This window comes from Erinaceus europaeus, chromosome 3, assembly GCF_950295315.1.
Source record: "Erinaceus europaeus chromosome 3, mEriEur2.1, whole genome shotgun sequence".
Taxonomy (NCBI): domain Eukaryota; kingdom Metazoa; phylum Chordata; class Mammalia; order Eulipotyphla; family Erinaceidae; genus Erinaceus; species Erinaceus europaeus.
The window spans coordinates 97429631-97448704 of NC_080164.1; the positions used below are offsets into that span (position 1 = coordinate 97429631).

At 43.7% G+C, this 19074-nt stretch overlaps 1 long non-coding RNA gene across 2 annotated transcripts in view; it reads left to right on the forward strand.

Moving 5' to 3' along the window:
- Nucleotides 1–1875: 1875 nt before the first annotated feature.
- The window catches only part of LOC132537515 (uncharacterized), a 53524-nt gene continuing 36325 nt past the window's right edge, over nucleotides 1876–19074 (forward strand). The window contains exons 1-2 of one of the 2 annotated variants that reach the window (XR_009548982.1): nucleotides 1876–2015; nucleotides 18389–18488. This is a non-coding gene — a long non-coding RNA (uncharacterized LOC132537515). The remainder of the gene's footprint in view (nucleotides 2016–18388; nucleotides 18489–19074) is intronic. The other variant, XR_009548981.1, reaches the window with a different exon arrangement.

A 19074-nucleotide genomic window follows, 5' to 3' on the forward strand; every position in this document is an offset into this window, starting at 1 on the left:
CCCAGAAACATTTATTTATTTTTAAAAATTTATTTCTTTATTGGGGAATTAATGTTTTACATTTAACAGTAAATACAGTAGTTTGTACATGCATAACATTCCCCAGTTTCCCATTTAACAATACAACCCCCACTATATCATCTATCATCCTTCATGGACCTGTATTCTCCCCACCCACGCACCCCAGAGTCTTTTATTTTGGTGCGATATGCCAATTACATTTCAGGTTCTACTTGTGTTTTCGTTTCTGATCTTGTTTTTCAACTTCTGCCTGAGAGTGAGATCATCCCATATTCACCCTTCTGTTTCTGACTTAGAAACATTTATTTTTATTTATTCTTAATTAAAAAAAATTATCTTTATTATTTTAAAGAGAGCTAGAAATCGAGAGGAAGGGGGAGATAGAGAAAGTGAGACACACAGGTAGACCTGCTTCACCACTAGTGAAGCTTCCCCCCTGCGGGTGGGGGACCAGGAAAAACTGCACCCCTCCCCCTGCACCCTGCAGCCTGCTGGAAGCTAGAAGGGACCAGAGGCAGGGCCAGAAGCAAATCCAGCCCCAGCACCCCATTCCTATCTGACTGCAAAGGCCACAACATGCAAATGGAGGCAGATATGACACCTGGAGCCCTTCCTTTATCTGAAGGGACTAGAAAGCTGGGAAGAACAGGGGGCCTAAGGCGTTTCTCCCCTTTCTTAGGTGTGTATGGTGCCTCTATGGCTATACTTTCTTCTCCTATTCTGTCCTTACTTCCTCAATAAATGCTCATCTTCTCCCTGAAGAACGACTGGCTCTTTTGTGATTTAAAAAAAATTTTTTTTAAATATCTTTATTTATTTAGGATAGATAGCCAGAAATCAAGAAGGAAGAGGGTGATAGAAAGGGAGAAAGACAGAGAGACACCTGCAGCCCTGCTTCACCATTTGTAAAGCCCCCTGCAGTTGGGGGCCGGGGGCTCGAACCCAGGTCCTTGTGCACTGTACTATGTGTGCTCAACCAGGTGCGCCACCACCGGGCCCTGTGATTTTTTTCATGTATAAATCAGACTAGAATTCCACAGGAAGGAACTGGAGAATGGCCCCTTTCTCACCCTACAAAACCATCATAATATGAGGGACACGGAACTCTGGTGGTGGGAACTGTATGGTGTTGTACCCCTGTTATCTTACAATCTTGTTAATCATTATTAAATCACTAATAAAACATTAAAAAATCATAATTGTGAAGCTATAGGGAAGTCTCAGGGTACCTAAAGTAAATTAATTCCACAGTCACGCAGGAACCTGAACTTGCCACGCTTTCACCATGTCTTGTAAACTGGACTTCAGTATCAGGATGCATACATGTGTCTAAACAGCACATAGTAATCTTTTCCCCACCCTTTCGCTGTCTGGCAACTTAAAAGGAGCAGTTTTTCAAACAATGCATTTATCAAGGGCATATGCCAGCGTCTCAGGACAGACTCACTAAGATGGAGGCAGAGGGAGGAGGTTTGGCCAGAGCGCCCAGGGGAAGAGAGGCAGGGGGCCCCAAGGAGTTGCTGGGCACCCCCTCCCCCCTCGCACCCCTGGGTACCACCCCCCCCTCCCCCCCGCTTTGCTCGGGGACTGGTTGGCTGAGTAAGTAGCTTAGAGGTCCTTGCAGGTGCCTTTATTTACCTAAGAATCCTTTTACAAGTTCGGGTTAATTTTTAATTTTCTCTGGGTCAAAGAAAAAAACAAAGGCAGAAACCCAGACCTGAGCAACAGGGCATACCCACCCCAGAGGGAATTTCTACCGCCCTGCTCTTTGTCCCCGTGTCCCCTCCCAGCTCCTTTGTCTCCCCGCCGCAGGGGAGTCCCAGCAGGATCACGTGGCACTGGAGGGGGGCTGACTTCCGGGCCAGCTCGGCTCCCCGCGGGGACCAGAGATTCCTCGCATTTCAGCTTGCCCCAGTTTTCTCATTTCCCCCTTTGATAAGGCTCTGAGTCCACAACCCTGAGATTTTCACACCCTAGATTTCAGTGTTGCTAAGGTCAGTGAAAACTTTTTTCTTTTAAAGCAATAATTAAGCGAAGCTAATATATTCTTTAAAAAAATGTTACTGGGTGGTTAATGGTATACAGTGCAGTTGTTAACAGATGGGAACAATTTCTCATCTCCCTCAGATAGGTGTCTGCAAAATATTCTCACCCCCATCTTAAGTCCATTTCCACCATCTCGCACCAGGGCCCCAATGATCTCCACCCCCTATCCTCCCTTCTCTCTTTCCCCAGAATCCTTTGCTACAATATGCTGAGCTAATACATTCTTACTGCAGAAAGAAAGATTTGTTCTATTTTCTTTCTTTTTTTTCTTTTCCTCCAGGGTTATCGCTGGGGCTCGGTGCTGGCACTACAAATCCAATAGTCTCGGTGGCCACTTTTTTACATTTTATTGGACGGGGTAGAGAGAAATTGAGAGGGAAGGGGGAGATAAGGAAAGAGAAAGACACCTGCAGACCTGCTTCACCGCTTGTGAAGTGAATCTCCCCCTGCAGGTGGGGGTCCGGATCCTTGTGCTTCCTTCTATGTGTGCTTAACTGGTGCACCATTGCCTGGCTCCATGTTCTATTTTCTATTCTAAAACTGATGCTTATCAGTATCAACCAGATATTTTTGAATTTTATTTTTCATAAAATATATTTATTTATTATTGGATAGAGACAGAGAAATTGAGAGGAGAGGGGAAGATAGAAAGGGAGAGAGACAGAGAGACACCTGCAGCACTGCTTCACCATTCCTGAAGCTTTACTCCTGCAGGTTCGGACCAGGGGCTTGAACCCAGGTCCTTGGTCCTTGCACACTGTAATTTGTGTGCTTGATCAAGTGCGCCACCGCCTGGCCCTTTAAATTTTATTTAAAAAACATTTTATTTATTTATTAAATAGAGAAAATGAAAGGGTAGAGGAGATAAAGAGGGAGTGAGAAAGACACCTGAGCTTTATATTATTTTATTTTTTTATTTCTTTATTGGGGGATTGAAGCACTGCTTTAACACTTATGAAGCTTTCCCCCTGCGGGTGGGGACTAGGAACTTGAATCCAGGTCCTTGTGCATTATAGCATGTGCTCTCAACCAGGTGCACCACCACTCAACCCTTATTTTATTTTATTATTTATAAGATAGAGATACAAAGACCAGAGCACCGCTTAGCTCTGGTTTATGGTGGTGCTGGGAACTGAACCAAGGACCACAGGAAAGTTTTTTTTTTCCTCCAGGGTTATCGCTGGGTTCGGTGCCTGCACCATGAATCCACCGCTCCCGGAGGCCATTTTTTCCCCCTTTTGTTGCAATTATTATTGCCATTGTTGATGTTGTTCGTTGTTGGATAGGATAGAGAGAGAAATGGAGAGATAAGGGGAAGACAGAGAGGGGGAGAGAAAGATAGACACCTGCAGACCTGTCGCTTCACCGCCTGTGAAGCGACTCCCCTGCAGGTGGGGAGCCGGGGGCTCGAACCGGGATCCTTAAACGCCGGTCCCTGCGCTTTGCGCCACATGCGCTTAACCCACTGCGCCACCGCCCGAACCCACAGGAAAGTCTTTTGAGGGGACCATGTCAACTGTGCTATGGCTCTCCCTCTTCCTCCCCCTCTCCCTCCCCACTTCTATTAATAAAATAACTCTTATTATGTGCCCTTAACCCGGTGCGCCACTGCCTGCCCCCAAAATAAGTCTTAAAGAAAAAAAAAATCAGAATCCTTCCCTTTCTTCTCTCTGTTGATACTACTTTCCGAAGGCCTCTTAACATATCCCAAATAGCTAAGGTATAAATAATTATTTCCCTGGACATTTTTACTCCAGTGAAGTGGCCTGACAAATATTTCACTAGAACTTCTCTCCCTTTCCTGACAGAGATGTTCAATCTTGGAGTAAGGCTGGGTATTATTATACAGGGCTTTTCCCTCTCAATACACTCCTGGTATCTAGTAGATAAAAGATACATATTTGAAAAAAATGGATAAAGAAAAGTCTGGGAGGGGTAGGGGTAGATAGTATAGTGGTTATGCAAAGAGACTTATGCCTGAGACTCCACAGTCCCAGGTTCAGTTCCCTCCACAACCGTAAGCCTAAACTGAGCAGTGCTCTGTGGGGAAAAAAAAAGACTTTTCAAGCTCCTATATCTTCCTCTATTTCCAATAATATTTCTCTCTGAAATGTGCCCCCATAATTAGATAAGCAAAAAAGGAAAAGAAGTCCTTTCAGTGATACAGTCATTAGTTCTTGATTATCCTAGGAAGAATTCTCTCATTTTAGAACTCTCCAGGGGTCAGGTGGTAGTGCATCTGATTAAATACACACTCTACAGTGCACAAGGACCTGGGTTCAAGCCCCTGATCCCCACCTGCAGGGTAAAGCTTCACGAGTGGTGAAGTAGAACTACAGGTATCTCTCTGTCTCTTGCCCACTCTGTCTCCCTTTCCCCTCTCAGTTTCTCTCTGTCTATATCCAGTAATAAATAAATAAATACATAAAAACTCTCCAGTTTAGAGCTGGCAAACCATCTCGTGGATAGTGGGCTGCTTTGCCATCTGCATAACCACGTTTGAGACTGGCCCCCCGCTACACTAAAGGAAGCTTTTAATTAATTAATTAATTAATTTTTAATTTCTTATATTTTGTCTCCAGGCTTATTGCTGGGTCTTGGTGTCTGCACCACGAATCCACTGCTCCTGGAGACCATTTTTTCCCCCTTTTGTTGCCCTTGTTGTATCGTTGTTGTGGTTATTATTATTGTTGTTATTGTTGTTGGCTTGGACAGAGAGAAGTGGAGAGAGGAGGGGAAGAGGGGGGAGAGAAAGATAGACACCTGCAGACCTCCTTCACTGCTTGTGAAGCGACCCCCCTGCAGATGGGGAGCCGGGGGCTCGAACTGGGATCCTTATGCAGTAAATGAAGCTTTTATGCTATCTACCTTTGCCAGAGCCTGAAAAGTCTTTTTATTTATTTATTTATTTTTAAGATTTTATTTATTGATTGATGAGAAAGATAAGAGAGAGAGAAAGAACCATACATCACTCTGGTACATGTGCTGTTGGGGATCGAACTCAAGACCTCGTGCTTGAGAGTCCAATGCCTTATCCGTCGCACCACCTCCCGGACCACAAATCTTTTTATTTAAAAAAAATTTTTTTTATTATCTTTATTTATTTATTGGACAGAGACAGTCAGGAATTGAGAGGGAAGGGGGAGATAGAGAAGGAGAGAGACAAGAGAGACCCCTTCAGCGCTGCTTCACCACTTGCAAACCTTTCCCCCTGCAGCTGGGGACTAGAGCCTTGAACCTGGGTCCTTGTGCATTGTAACATGTGCGTTCAACGAGGTGGGCCACTACCTGGCCCTTCTGAAAAGTCTTTATACCTAAGAAGTCATAGATTCCCAAACCTCATAATACAGCATATAATCTTGGATTTGACCCTTCCTGATCACAAATTCAGGGTGAACATGGCTACTGGTTATTTTATGTCTAGAAGAGTGATTGTTGTATTCTCACCTTAAAAAATTGTCATGTAGGTCAGTTAAATACCCTACCTGGATGGTGTGCCTGCTTTGACATGCAACTTGGGCTTGAGCTTAGCCTCTACCACCTCTTTTTGAAGGAAGCTGTAGTGTCTCTCTTTTTTAAATTTATTATTAGATAGAGACAGAGAAATTAAGAGGGGGTAGATAGGGAGAAACAGAGATACACCTGTAGCTCTACTTTACCACTTGTGAAGCTTTTCCCCTGCAGGTGGAGATCAGGGGCTTGAACTCGGGTCCTTGCACACTGTACTGTGTGCATGCTTAATCAGTGTGTGCCACTGCTATGAGAAAAGCCATGATGCATTTTTAAAAACTTAAAAAACTATTTATTTATTTATTTTAAAGTGTCAGAAAGTTGGAGGTCAGGTCCTGTGTGTGACCATCATTTAAAAAAATATTTTATTTATTTATTTATTTTGGCCTCCAGGGTTATTGCTGAGGCTTGGTGCCTGCACCACGAATCCGCTACTCCTGGAGGCTATTCCCCCCTTTTTTTGTTGCCCTTGTTGTTATTTATTTATTTTTTTATTGTTGTTATTGCTGTCATTGTTGTTGGATAGGACAGAGAGAAATGGAGAGAGGAGGGGAAGACAGAGAGGGCGAGAGAAAGATAGACACCTGTAGACCTGCTTTACCGCCTGTGAAGCGACTCCCCTGCAGGTGGGGAGCCGGGGGTTTGAACTGGGATCCTTACTGGTCCTTGAGCTTTAGCACCATGTGCGCTTAACCAGCTACTACTGCCCGACCCCCTATTTATTTTATTTTTGAGAGAGATTCAGAGAGAGAGACACACACACACAAAGAGAAACACCAGAGCACTGCTCAGCTCTGACTTATGGTGGTGTGGGGAATTGAACTTGGGACCTAGGACTTTCAGGCATGAAAGTCTGTTTGCATAACCGTTATGCTGTCTCCCCCATCCCCATGATGCATTTTTGCATGGGAAAAATACATCATGACTTTTCTTACAATGCAATATGTTCTTTATATCTATCTGTCTGTCTATCTATCTATCCCTCAAAAAATTGGCCCAGTGTGATGAAACCAAGTTGTTCCAATCCAAAATGTTTCTGACCATTGCCAGATGTCAGACAAGTCTCAGATAAGTTACCCTCCATGAATTCTTTTTTTTTTTTTTGCCTCCAGTCACTGGGGCTCGGTGCCAGCACTTTGAATCTACTGCTCCTGGCACTCATTTTCCCCCATTTTATTGGATAGGACAGAGAGAAATTGAGAGAGGAGAGAGAGACTGGGAGAAAGATACCTGCAGACCTGCTTCACCGCTTGTAAAGTGTCTCTCCTGAAGGTGAGGAGCCGGAGCTCCGACCTGGATCCTTGCCCAGGTCCTTGCACTTCATACTACATGTACACTTACCTGGGTGCACCACCACCCAGGCTTCCCCCTCCATGAATTCTTCACATTGACTGCTGTGATCCTTTACAAGAATACAACCAGGAAATTAGTATCAGTTTATGTTGAGTTTATGAGTTCTCTCCTAGCCAATTCTACCTTAGACTTGGATAAACCTAACGATCAGTTAGCTCACACTAATTCTGGGTTTTGGCACCTGTCATGTTCATCCCATGGGGTAAAGAGTAAGTAGGGCCAAGTGGATGTGTCCACTGGAGCCCCCTACTTCCTTCTAAAGTATATTCTGGGGACTTAGGACACCGAAATGCTTTGCTCCAGAGGTGAAAACTGCTTCCTGGACCTTCCTGACCTATACTCTGGATCTTTTTTTTTCTTTCTTTCTTTCTTTTTTTTTTTTTTCTGATTCTGGATCGTGCCACTGGAAGATCCAAGTGAGGCTAAATGGTGTCAGCTTTTTGCAATGTAGACACGAAGGTTCTACAATTACCCTGGATCCTGCAGATGTTAGGGACTTGCCCCTCCTTCCATCAGCAATTCTCTAAGAAAATGTAGTTGGTAACAGATTAGCAGTTCCACAGCCTTTCTGCACCTTCTTCATATATTTTTTAATATTTATTTAGTCCCTTTTGTTGCCCTTCTTTTATTGTTGTAGTAATTATTGTTGTTGTTATTGATGTCATTATTGTTGGATAGGACAGAAAGAAATGGAGAGAAGAGGGGAAGACAGAGAGAAGGAGAGAAAGATAGACACCTGCAGACCTGCTTCACTGTGAAGCGACTCCCCTGCAGGTGGGGAGCCAAGGGCTTGAACTGGGATCCTTAACACCAATCCTTGTGCTTTGCGCTGCCTGTGCTTTACCTGCTGCACTACTGCCCAACTCCCTCTTTTTTTTTAAAGAATTTATTTATTTATTTATTAATGAGAAATGAGCAAGATATGAGGAAAGAGAAAGAACCTGACATCACTCTGGTACATGTGCTGCCCGGGATTGAACTCAGGACCTCATGCTTGAGAATCCAATGCTTTATCCACTGCACCACCTCCTGGACCACCATATTCTTTTTTTAAATAAGATTTTTTTTTTTGCCTCTAGGGTTATGTCGGGGCTCAGTGACTGCACCACGAATCCACTGCTCCTGGAGGCCATTTTTTCCCTTTTGTTACCCTGGTTGTTTTAGCATTGTTGTGGTTATTATTATCGTTGTTATTGATGTCGTTGTTGTTGGATAGGACAGAGAGAAATGGAGAGAGGAGGGGAAGACAGAGAGGGGGAGAGAAAGGCAGACACCTGCAGACCTGCTTCACTGCCTGTGAAGCGACTGCCCTTGAACCAGGATCCTTCCACTGGTCCTTGAGGTTTGTGCCACATGCGCTTCTTAGCCCACTGTGCTACCGCCCGACCCCCTTTAATAAGATTTTTTAAAAAAAATTTAAATTATCTTTATTTATTTGGATAGAGACAGCCAGAAATCAAGAGGGAAGGGGGTGGTAGAGAGGGAGAGAGACAGAGAGACACCTGCAGCCCTGCTTTACCACTTGTGAAACATTCCCAGTGCAGGTGGGGTCTGGGGGCTTAAACCCAGGTCCTTGCACACTGTAACATGTGCGCTCAACCAGGTGCGCCACCACCCGGCCCCTTTAATAAAATCTGTTAAAAAATATTTATTTTCCCTTTTGTTGCCCTTGTTGTTTTTCATTGTTGTTGTAGTTATTATTGTTCTTGTTATTGATGTCTTCATTGTTAGATAGGACAGAAAGAAATGGAGAGAGGATGGGAAGACAGGGGAGGAGAGAAGGATAGACACCTGCAGATCTGCTTCACCACTTGTGAAGTGACTCCCTTGCAGGTTGGGAGCTGGGGGCTCAAACCAGGATTCTTAAACCTGTCTTTGCACTTTGCACCACATGCGTTTAACCCGCTGCTACCACCCGACTCCCTAATAAGATTTTTAAACTGTTTTTTATTATCTTTTTAAAAAAATATTTTATTTGGGCAGAGGGTAGATAGCATAATGGTCATGCAAAGAGACTCTCATGCCTGAAGCTCCATAGCCCCAGGTTCAATCCCCCACACCACCATAAGCCAGAGTTGAACAATACTCTGGTGAAAAAAAAATATATATCTATATATATAAATGAGAAAGATAGGAGAAGAGAGAGAAAGAACCAGACATCACTCTGGTACATGTAATTCCGGGGATTGAACTCAGGGTCTCATGCTTCAGAATCCAATGCTTTATGCACTGAATCACCTCTCGGACATTATTTTTCGTTCTTTCTTTTTTTAATTATCTTTATTATTTTAAAAAATTTATTGGATATCGACAGCCAGAAATCGAGAGGGTAGGGTGGGATAGAGAGAGAGAGACAGAGAAACACCTGCAGCACTGCTTCACCAGTTGTGAAGCTTTCCCCATGCAGGTGGGGACCGGGGACTCGAACCTGGATCCTTGTGCTTTGTAACATGTGCACTCAACCAGGTGCACCACCACCTGGCACCTGGACATTATTTTTCATTATCTTTATTTATTTGATAGAGACAGGCAGAAATTGAGAGGGAAGAGAGTGAGAGAGACATAGAGACACCTGCAGCCCTGCTTTACAACTTGTGAAGCTTTCCCCCTGCAGGTGGGGACCAGGGGTTTGAACCTAGGTTCTTGTGCACTGTGTCATGTGCACACCCTCCTCTTCATATTCTTTACCTTACTTAACCTTTGCCCCCCCCCCCCCACCAAATGGAGAAGAAGAGATGTGGAGAATCCAGTGAATCACAAAAGTAGAGAGCAAAAGGTACTTACAAACTAATAATTGGCAAAACAATGCCAAGTGAAAAGCATCAGCTTCCTTTGCTCATTCCCCCAACCCCCATCTGTCTCAAATCAACACATGATACCAGTTTGCCTGCTAGTCTGCAAGCTCCATAATGAGATATTTGGATATAGGGTTGATCCTCTTCCAGATGGAATGAATCACTTTGTTGGTTTTGAGCCACTGTAGCCTCTTACTCACACTTTGACTCACTCACAGATTCCATTACAAACCTTGTGCTGAGGTCAGTCTTATTAGAAAGAGCTCCACAAAGATTGTAGGCGGTTGACTCATCTGGCTTTCCGCTTTGTGGAACTAGTACAGGACCTCACATACACCTCCCAGCTAGCTGCCCAGGCACTTCTGAATCAATGAACTTTTAGCATTCGACCTAGCTGGCATTGAAGTCTCTTGAATTTTCTGAGAAAACCAGTCAAACCAGTTCCTTCCTTCATGCTTTCCCATGAGGCATTTGAATCTGGAGGCTATTTTATTTTGTCAATTTATTGCCCAGCCAGCTATCAACACATCACACCTGGGTCCTCAGAGCTTTGTCTTTCTCTTCTCTCTCTTTCTTTTTTCCTTTCTTTCTTCTTTTTTTAAACCTTGTAAAGACTGGGGACATCAGGAGAAATAAAGCTTTAGGGATTATATTCATTTAAAAATTACTATATTTATTGGATAGAGCCAGAAATCGAGAGAATGGGGGAGATAGAGAGGGAGAGAGACAGAGAGACACCTACAGCCCCACTTCACCACTTTCAAAACTCCCCTTGAGTTGAACTTGGGTCCTTGTGCATTGTGACATGTGCGCTTAACCAGGTGAGTCACCCCCCCTTTTTTTAACAGAACATTGCTCAGCTCTGGTGTATGGTGGTGGGGGTGGTATTGAACCTGGGACTTTGGAGCCTCAGGTATAAAAGTCTCTTTGCATAACCATTATGCTATTTACTCCCATAAGATTTTTTTAAATTTATTTCTTTATTGGGGAATTAATGTTTTACATTCAACAGTAAATACAATAGTTTGTACATGCATAACATTCCCCAGTTTCCCATTTAACAATACAACCCCCACTATGTCATTTATCATCCTTCATGGACCTGTATTCTTCCCACCCAGTCACCCACCCCAGAGTCTTTTACTTTGGTGCGGAATGCCAATTACATTTCAGGTTCTACTTGTGTTTTCTTTTCTGATCTCTAGGAATCCACTGCTGTTGGTAGTCATTCCCCCCTGTCCCTGTTTTATTTGGTAGGACAGAGACAAATTGAGAGAGGAGGGGAATGACAAAGAAGGAGCGAGGGATCGGGTGGTAGCACAGTGGGTTAAGCGCACATGGTGCCAAGCGCAAGGACCGGTGTAAGGATCCTGATTCGAGCCCCCGGCTCCCCACCTGCAGAGGGGGGTGCTTCACGAGCAGTGAAGCAGGTCTACAGGTGTCTATCTTTCTCTTCCCCTCTGTCTTCTCCTCTCTCCATTTATCTCTGTCCTATCCAACAACAACGACAGCAATAACAACAACAATAATAACCACAATAACGGCAACAACAAAAAATAAAAAAGAGGGAGGGAGAAAGGTAGACCTGCTTCACCACTTTTGAAGCCCCCACCGCAGGTGAGGAGCCAGGGGCTCAAACCCTGATCCTTGTGCGGGTCCTTGTGCTTAGAACTATGTGGGCTTAACCAGGTGTGCCACTGCCTGGCTCCTATAAGTAGGATCTCCATGGCTTGGTAAACACCTGATTCACCAGCTGTTTCTCACATTTGCTCACTCATTGTCTTTTTTTTTTTTTTAATTTTCCCAAATATACGTTACAGACCTCATCTCATACATCTGGATTTGCTTATTTTTCTTTTCCTTTTTCTGTGTGCCTGTATTATTACTAAACTTCCTTCTTAATAAGAATGTCAGCGTCTTCCCAATTTATGCTTTAAGTTGAAAGCCTGTGCTAATTCCCTAGATCTTACTAAGGTTGTAAATCTTGATAGTCATTCAAGCAAGCTGTTACGTCTTGTTCCTGATGCTGCCCCTACTACAGAATTCATGTGCTCTGATTTGTCTTATTACCTCAGTAAGAAAATATTGGTTCCTGAGGGAGGATTAAAATCTTGATGGTACAACTTTCAAAAAATTGCCTGAGTGGCGTAAAGACTCTGGGATGGATGGGTGGGAAGAAAACAGGTCCAAAAAGAATGACAGAGGACCTAGTGGGGGTTGTATTGTTATATGGAAAACTGGGAAATGTTATGCATGTACAAACTATTATTTACTGTCAAATGTAAAACATTAATTCCCCAATAAAGAAATTAAAAAAAAAATTGCCGGAGAGTTATGAACTCAAAATGTTGTCTCTAAAGTACAAATTGGTGGCTATGACTAACATGGACAAATCTTTTCTATTTTTTTTCTTTCTTTCTTTTTTATTTTTAGTATGTATTTATTCCCTTTTTGTTGCCCTTGTTTTATTGTTGTAGTTATTATTGTTGTTGTTATTAATGTCATCGTTGTTGGATAGGACAGAGAGAAATAGAGAGAGGAGGGGAAGAGAAAGATAGACACCTGCTGACCTGCTTCACTCTGTGAAGCGACTCCCCTGCAGGTGGGGAGCCGGGGGCTCGAACTGGGATCCTTACACCAGTCCTTGTGCTTGGCACCACCTGCACTTAACCAGCTGCCCTACCGCCTGACTCCCTTTTTCTTTTTTTCTACTAGAGCACTGCTCAGCTCTGGCTTGTAGTGGTGCTGGGTACTGGACCTAGAACCTTGGATCTTAAAACATGAAATTCTTTTGCATAACCGCTATGCTATTTTTCCCTTTGGACACATCTTTATTTCTTTTCTTTCTTTTTTCATTTTTGTTATTTACTTATTTAGAGTGAAGTGTGCCACCACTAGACCCTTAAGTCATTTTTTTTTTTTCTTCTTTTCCTCCTCCAGGGTTATTGCTGGGCTCGGTGCCTGCACCATGAATCCACCGCTCCTGGAGGCCATTTTTCCCCCCTTTTTGTAGCTTCGTTGTGGTTATTATTATTGCCCTTGTTGACGCAATTCGTTGTTGGATAGGACAGAGAGAAATGGAGAGAGGAGGGGAAGACAGAGAAGGGGAGAGAAATATAGACACCTGCAGACCTGCTTCACTGCCTGTGAAGCGATTCCCCTGCAGGTGGGGAGCCGGGGGCTCGAACCGGGATCCTTAACGCCGGTCTCTGCGCTTTGCGCCACATGCGCTTAACCCACTGCGCCACCGCCCGACCCCCAAGTCATTTCTTATACTAGAAGAGGCCTGGGCCTTTTTATTTGTTTTTTTACCAGGGCACTGATCAGGTCTGGTTTATGATGTTGTGTGTGTATGGGGGAGTGGGGTGGGGTGGGGTGAGGATGGGGATTGAACTTGGGACTTTGGAGCCTCAGGCAGGCCTGAGAGTTTCTTCCAGTGTGTCTGTTCCCAAATCAAATGATGATCTTCATATTTTCTCTTCTAGCTTCAGGGCTTCTATGGGAGCTAATGAGACAGTGTCCAAAAATGTCATTGTGTTACATCCCTAAGTTTGTAATGAGTGATCAACTTTGATGTCATTGTTCTAAACACACAGTGTTGCTCAATGGAGTGGGTTTATTGAAATGACCCATTAACAGTACAGTCTGAGAAAAACATGGAGAAGGAACCTAGGTCTTAGGAATGGGGTGGTGGTGGTGGGGGGAGGGGGCAAGTTCCATGAAAGATCACAGGGTCTTTCAGTGTCCCCTTTTCAGAGCTGAGTGGGTACAGGTTGCTTTCCTGGGAAAGTTCTCAGAGGTGGTTCTGTGCTTGGAACAGGTAACAGAGAACGAAGCCTCTGTGGTGAGATCACTGGGCTCCTGAAACAGTGCTTGGCAGAGGTGCTTGTGCAGAGGTGGCTGGTATGTTTGGCCTTGTGTTATCTGGGCAGATCCAGGTCTGACCAGTGAGAGGGAAGCAGCAGCCACCTGTTTGCTAGCTTAGTCTCCTTTCCTTGAAAGGGAGAAAAAAAAACATATATGTATGTATTTTTTTCTCCCTTTCATATACATATATATATATATATATAATATGTTTCATATACATATATAATATGTTTAGGTCTTTATAAATATATGTTATAGTAAATAAGTATATGTGACATATATTTTAATATGTAGTTGTCATCTCCAGGGCTTAACTGCTCCAGCCTTTTTTTTTAAAAAAAGATTTATTTAATTAAAATATTTATTTACTTATTCCCTTTTGTTGCCCTTGTTTTTTATTGTTGTAGTTTTAATATTTATTTGTTTATTTATTTATTCTCTTTTGTTGCCCTTGTTTTATTGTTGTAGTTATTATTTGTTGTTATTGATGTCCTTGTTGTTGGATAGAACAGAGAGAAATAGAGAGAGGAGGGGAAGACAGAGGGAGAGAAAGATAGACACCTGTAGACCTGCTTCACTGACTGAAGCAACTACCTTGCAGGTGGGGAGCCGGGGGCTGGAACCGGGATCCTTAAGCAGGTCCTTGTGCTTTGCTCCACGTGCGCTTAACCAGCTGCAACTGCCAGACTCCCTTTATTGTTGTAGTTATTATTGTTGTTGCTATTGATGCCATTGTTACTGGATAGGACAGAGAGTAATGGAGAGAGGAGGGGAAGACAGGGGACAGAGAAAGACACCTGCAGATCTGCTTCACCGCTTGTGAAGCAACCCCCCTGTAGGTGGGGTGGGCTCGAACCCGTATCCTTACGCGGGTCCTTGCGTGCTGTGCTACCTGTGCTTAACCCGCTGTGCTACCGCCTGACTTCTTGTTTGTTTGTTTGTTTGTTTGTTTATGAGAAAGATAAGAGCAGAGAGAGAGAAAGAACCAGACATCACTCTGATACATGTGCTGCTGGAGATTGAACTTGGGACTCCATGATTGAGAGTCTAGTACTTTATTCATTGTGCCATCGCGTGGACCACAAGGCTGAGTTTTTTTGCTTTGTTTTTAGTTAGAAATTTTGTAAAATATTTATTATTTAAATATATTTTTAATTTTTTAAATTATCTTCCGGGTGGTGGTGCACCTGGTTGAGCACTCATTACAGAGCACAAGGACCCAGGTTCAAGCCCCTGATCCCTACCTGCGGGAGGAATGGTGAAGCAGAGCTGCAGGTGTTGCTCTCTCTCTCTCCCTCTCCCTGCCCCCCTCATTTTTCTGTCTGTCTCTATCCAATAAATAAAGATGAAAATATTAAAAAATAAATTATCTTTATTAGGTAGAGACAGCCAGAAATCGATAGAGTAGGGAGAGACAGAGAGGGAGAGAGACAGAGAGACACCTTCAGTCCTGCTTCACCACTCACAGAACTTTACTCCTGCAGTAGGAGATGGGGGTTGGAAGATTGAACCTGGGTCCTTATGCTTTGTAATATATGTGCTTAACCAGGTGCATCACCATCTGGCCCCAAGATTTATTTTAATTCTTTATTAATGAAATGTGGGGGGGGATTGAGAGAGAGAGACACACACAGAGAGAGAGAGAGAGACAGAGAGAGAGAGAGAGAGAGGACACCAGAACATTACTCTGGCCCATGTGATGCTAGAAATGGAACTCAGGGGCCTCATGCTTTTAGGTCCAATATTAGCCACTTCCCAGCCATCCATTCACTCCAGTCTATCTCCCCTCAAAGCTAGGCATCCCATCTTTAGAACTAATGTGGTGATCTTTCCATGAATGCTGAATGAGTTTTCTTTTCCCCTAGCAAGGAGTGGCTCCAGTTTGAGAACTACAACCAGCCATGTGAAAGATAACAGAAGTAAAACTTGAGAAAGGCAGCCTGGGAGGAAACACTTTCATTCTGACTTCCAGAGGCCCAGAAGACAGAGGATAGGGCCAGAAGAGGTTTCCAGCATAGAGCTTGGGCCAAGATTTGACCAGTTCTGGAGTGGACAGGTTGATGGAAGACATGTTTTCACTCTAGTTCTCATGAAGCAAACTTATGTTGGACTCAGTGACAGGCATGATTAGGAAAGAATCTGGGAGCCAGGTGGTGGTACAACTGGTTTAGGGCACATGTTACAATGTGCAAGGATCTAGGTTCAAGCCCCTGGTCCCCACCGTCAGAGGAAAGCTTCATGAGTGATGAAGCAGGACTGCGGTGTCTCTCTGTCTCTTTCCCTCTCTATCTCTCCCTCCCTTCTTAATGTCTCTCTCTCTTTAAATTAAATATTTTATTATCTCTATTTTTATTGGATAGAGATAGCCAGAAATTGAGAATGGGGAGATAAAGAGGGAAAGAGACAGAGAGACACCTGCAGACCTGCTTCACCACTCATGAAGCTTCCCCCCTGCAGCAAGGAACCAGGGGAATGAACCCAGGTCCTTGCACAGTGGAATATGAGTGCTTAACCAGGTGCACCATCATCTGGCCCCTCTCAATGTCTATCTCTATTCAATAATGAATTTAAAAAAAAAGTCTGGAAGCCATGATGTTACTCCCAAGGAGAGCTGGAGGCAAGTGCTCACATTAGGGATGCTGGTATCTCAGAGACAAGAGATTCAGATCCAGACCCTACTGTACTGACCTACCTTCAAGGTACAGTTGCTGTCAGGTATGCTGGGAAAGCTCTCTAACGCTTGAATTTTTTTGCTTGCTTGCTCACTCATACCTGGCATTCCTTTTTAAAGGTGACAAAGCATTACATGACAGAATTAAAGAACAAGCTCTAAATGACTGTGAAAGGAGAGACAGAGACCGAGAAAGACAGAGGTATATACAGAGACAGAAAGAGAATGCACACTTGACATTACAGAGGCAAAGAAAGTCTGGTTGACCTTGGCCTGGACAGTCTAAGATGGTGTAATTTTGCTGGAGTCTATCACAATGAGGAAATCTGTTTTGGATTTTTTTTTATTGTTGTAGTTATTATTGTTGTTGTTATTGATGTCATCGTTGTTGGATAGGACAGAGAAATGGAGAGAGGAGGGGAAGACAGAGAGGGGGAGAGAAAGACAGACACCTGCAGACCTGCTTCACTGCTTGTGAAGCAACTCCCCTGCAGGTGGGGAGCCGGGGGCTCGAACTGGTATCCTTACACCGGTCCTTGCACTTTGTGCCATGCGTGCTTAACCTGCTGTGCTACCACCTGACTCCCTGTTTTGGATATATATTTTTTAACTTTTGTTTATTTTATTATTACTATTAGAGAGAGAAAGAGAGAGAGAATATGACAGAGGAAACAGAGAACCAGAATTTAGGACCTTGGGGACCAGGCAATTTCACACCTGGTTAAGTGTGTAATGACCCAGTTTCAAGCCCCTGGTCCCCCACTTGCAGGGGGAAAGCTTCATGAGTGGTGAAGAGCTGCAGGTGTCTCTGCCCCTCTCTAACTCCCATTCCCCTCTCAATTTATCTCTGTCTTTATGTAAAACAAACAAACTTAGGTCCTCAAATTTGAGAGTCCACTGGTCCACCTCCCTGGCTGCTTAGAAAAATCTATTTTCCTCCATTATAACAGTAATAGAATCATCTTAGAGTGATTTTTGGGAAAATCAGTTTCCCCAGGATTAGAAATCAAAGCTTTACTTCTAGCCAACTAAACAAGAATAAGAAGGGAATGGGGAGTGTGGAGAGGACTTAAATTCATTTTTTAAATATTTGAAGTCTCAAACCACCACTCTGAAATGTGATACTGCCCTCTTCTGGCTGTCATGTGGAATATCTCATCCAACACAAGGAAGACTCCTAGGTACTGTTCTCCCTCTTCTGGGGAACAAGAGGAGAATGAGCCTATTCTTTTTTTCCCCCACTGCTCCTGGAGGCTATTTTTCCCCTTTTGTTGCCCTGTTGTTTATTGTCGCTGTTATTATTATTATTGTTGTCATTGCTGTTGGATAGGACAGAGAAATGGAGAGAGGAGGGGAAGACAGAGGGGGAGACCTGCAGACCTGTTTCACCCCTTGTGAAGTGACCCCCCTGCATGTGGGGAGCGGGGGATTAAACCAGGATCCTTATGCCAGTTCGTGTGCCTTGTGCCATGTGCGCTTAACCCGCTGCGCTACTGCCCATCTCCCAAGAATGAGCTTCTAGCCACTACACTCCCTCACAAAGCACTGCTTAGTATGTTTTGGCTTTGCATTGATATAGGAGTATCTAGCTTCCTCAGTGTGTGCCTAGCAAATCAGGTCAACACTGGTATAAATGTTCAAAGAACAATGGTTTTCAGCCTCACCCAAGAGATAAACAGCAGAACCTTGAGACTGAGACACCTGGTGTAGGGTTGGGGTAACAGAAAACCTATCATGGTTTTCTAGCTGACTCTTGGCCCTAAAAACTCTTTTGCCCAAAAAAAGCCCATGAAGGAGTTTTGTCACTACTGCCCTGGCTGTGGCCCCAGTAAAGTTGATTTCTACTCTGCCAGTTTCCAGTCCTGCTGGTGCCAGTTTCTGCACAGGAAAAGGAGACCTAGCAGACATTTGGGACTCACTCAGATACAGTTGTGTGACCAAGTAACATAAAGTAAATGCTTCCAGCTGCCTGTGTTTGGGCATTAAAACAAGCCGCTGTGCTGTGGGGCTTTTGCTCATTGCTGTAAAACTAGATTTCCATAAATTGATTCTGGAGTCAAAGTGAGAATCTGCTAGTGTTTTCTCTAAATCATTTTGTAAAGTTTAACTCAAAATATGCTTTCAGTTTCTTCAGAGGTCTTTGGAACCTTCTCTAATGAAGTATGCATGCATATTCTTTGATGAAAAGTGAACCGTGAAAGAGATGTTCTCAACACAACTATCCAGTAAGTCAGTGGTATTAAGTATGTCAGTAAACTTCACCTTGGGAAGAAAAAAAAAGTGTTTATAGGTGTAAGGACCTTTCTCAAAGGTATGTAGGAAGTGTGGGGCTGATTTTAGAGGCTGGCAAATGGAAGTATATGCAGTTTTTACAAGCAAATGTAATGAAATGCAAGTTACTATTTTTGACACAAATAACCAGGTACCTGAGACACAGGGGTACTTTTTTTTAACATCTGGAAGAAAGGGAGGAGGTAGCAGTGAGCTGAATTTAAGGATGCTCAGTGATTATTTCTAGATCACTGCCCATGTCTTTCCTACTGCTGTCAGGAGTCTCATTCATGCCTCTCCTGATGTCAGTCTGAGGACTTCCTCAGCTCTGATGGGAGCTGCTGGGAGCAAGTGACTTTGCAGAAGACCTGCACCAGAAGAACATGTGTATATTCAAAGTTGTAGTTAAGGACTGGGGAGATAGCATAATGGTTATACAATGAGACTGTCATGCCTCAGGCTCCAAAGTCCCAGGTTCAGTCCCCCACATCACCATAGCTAGAGCTGAGCAGTGCTCTGGGAAACAAACCAGCAAAGCTG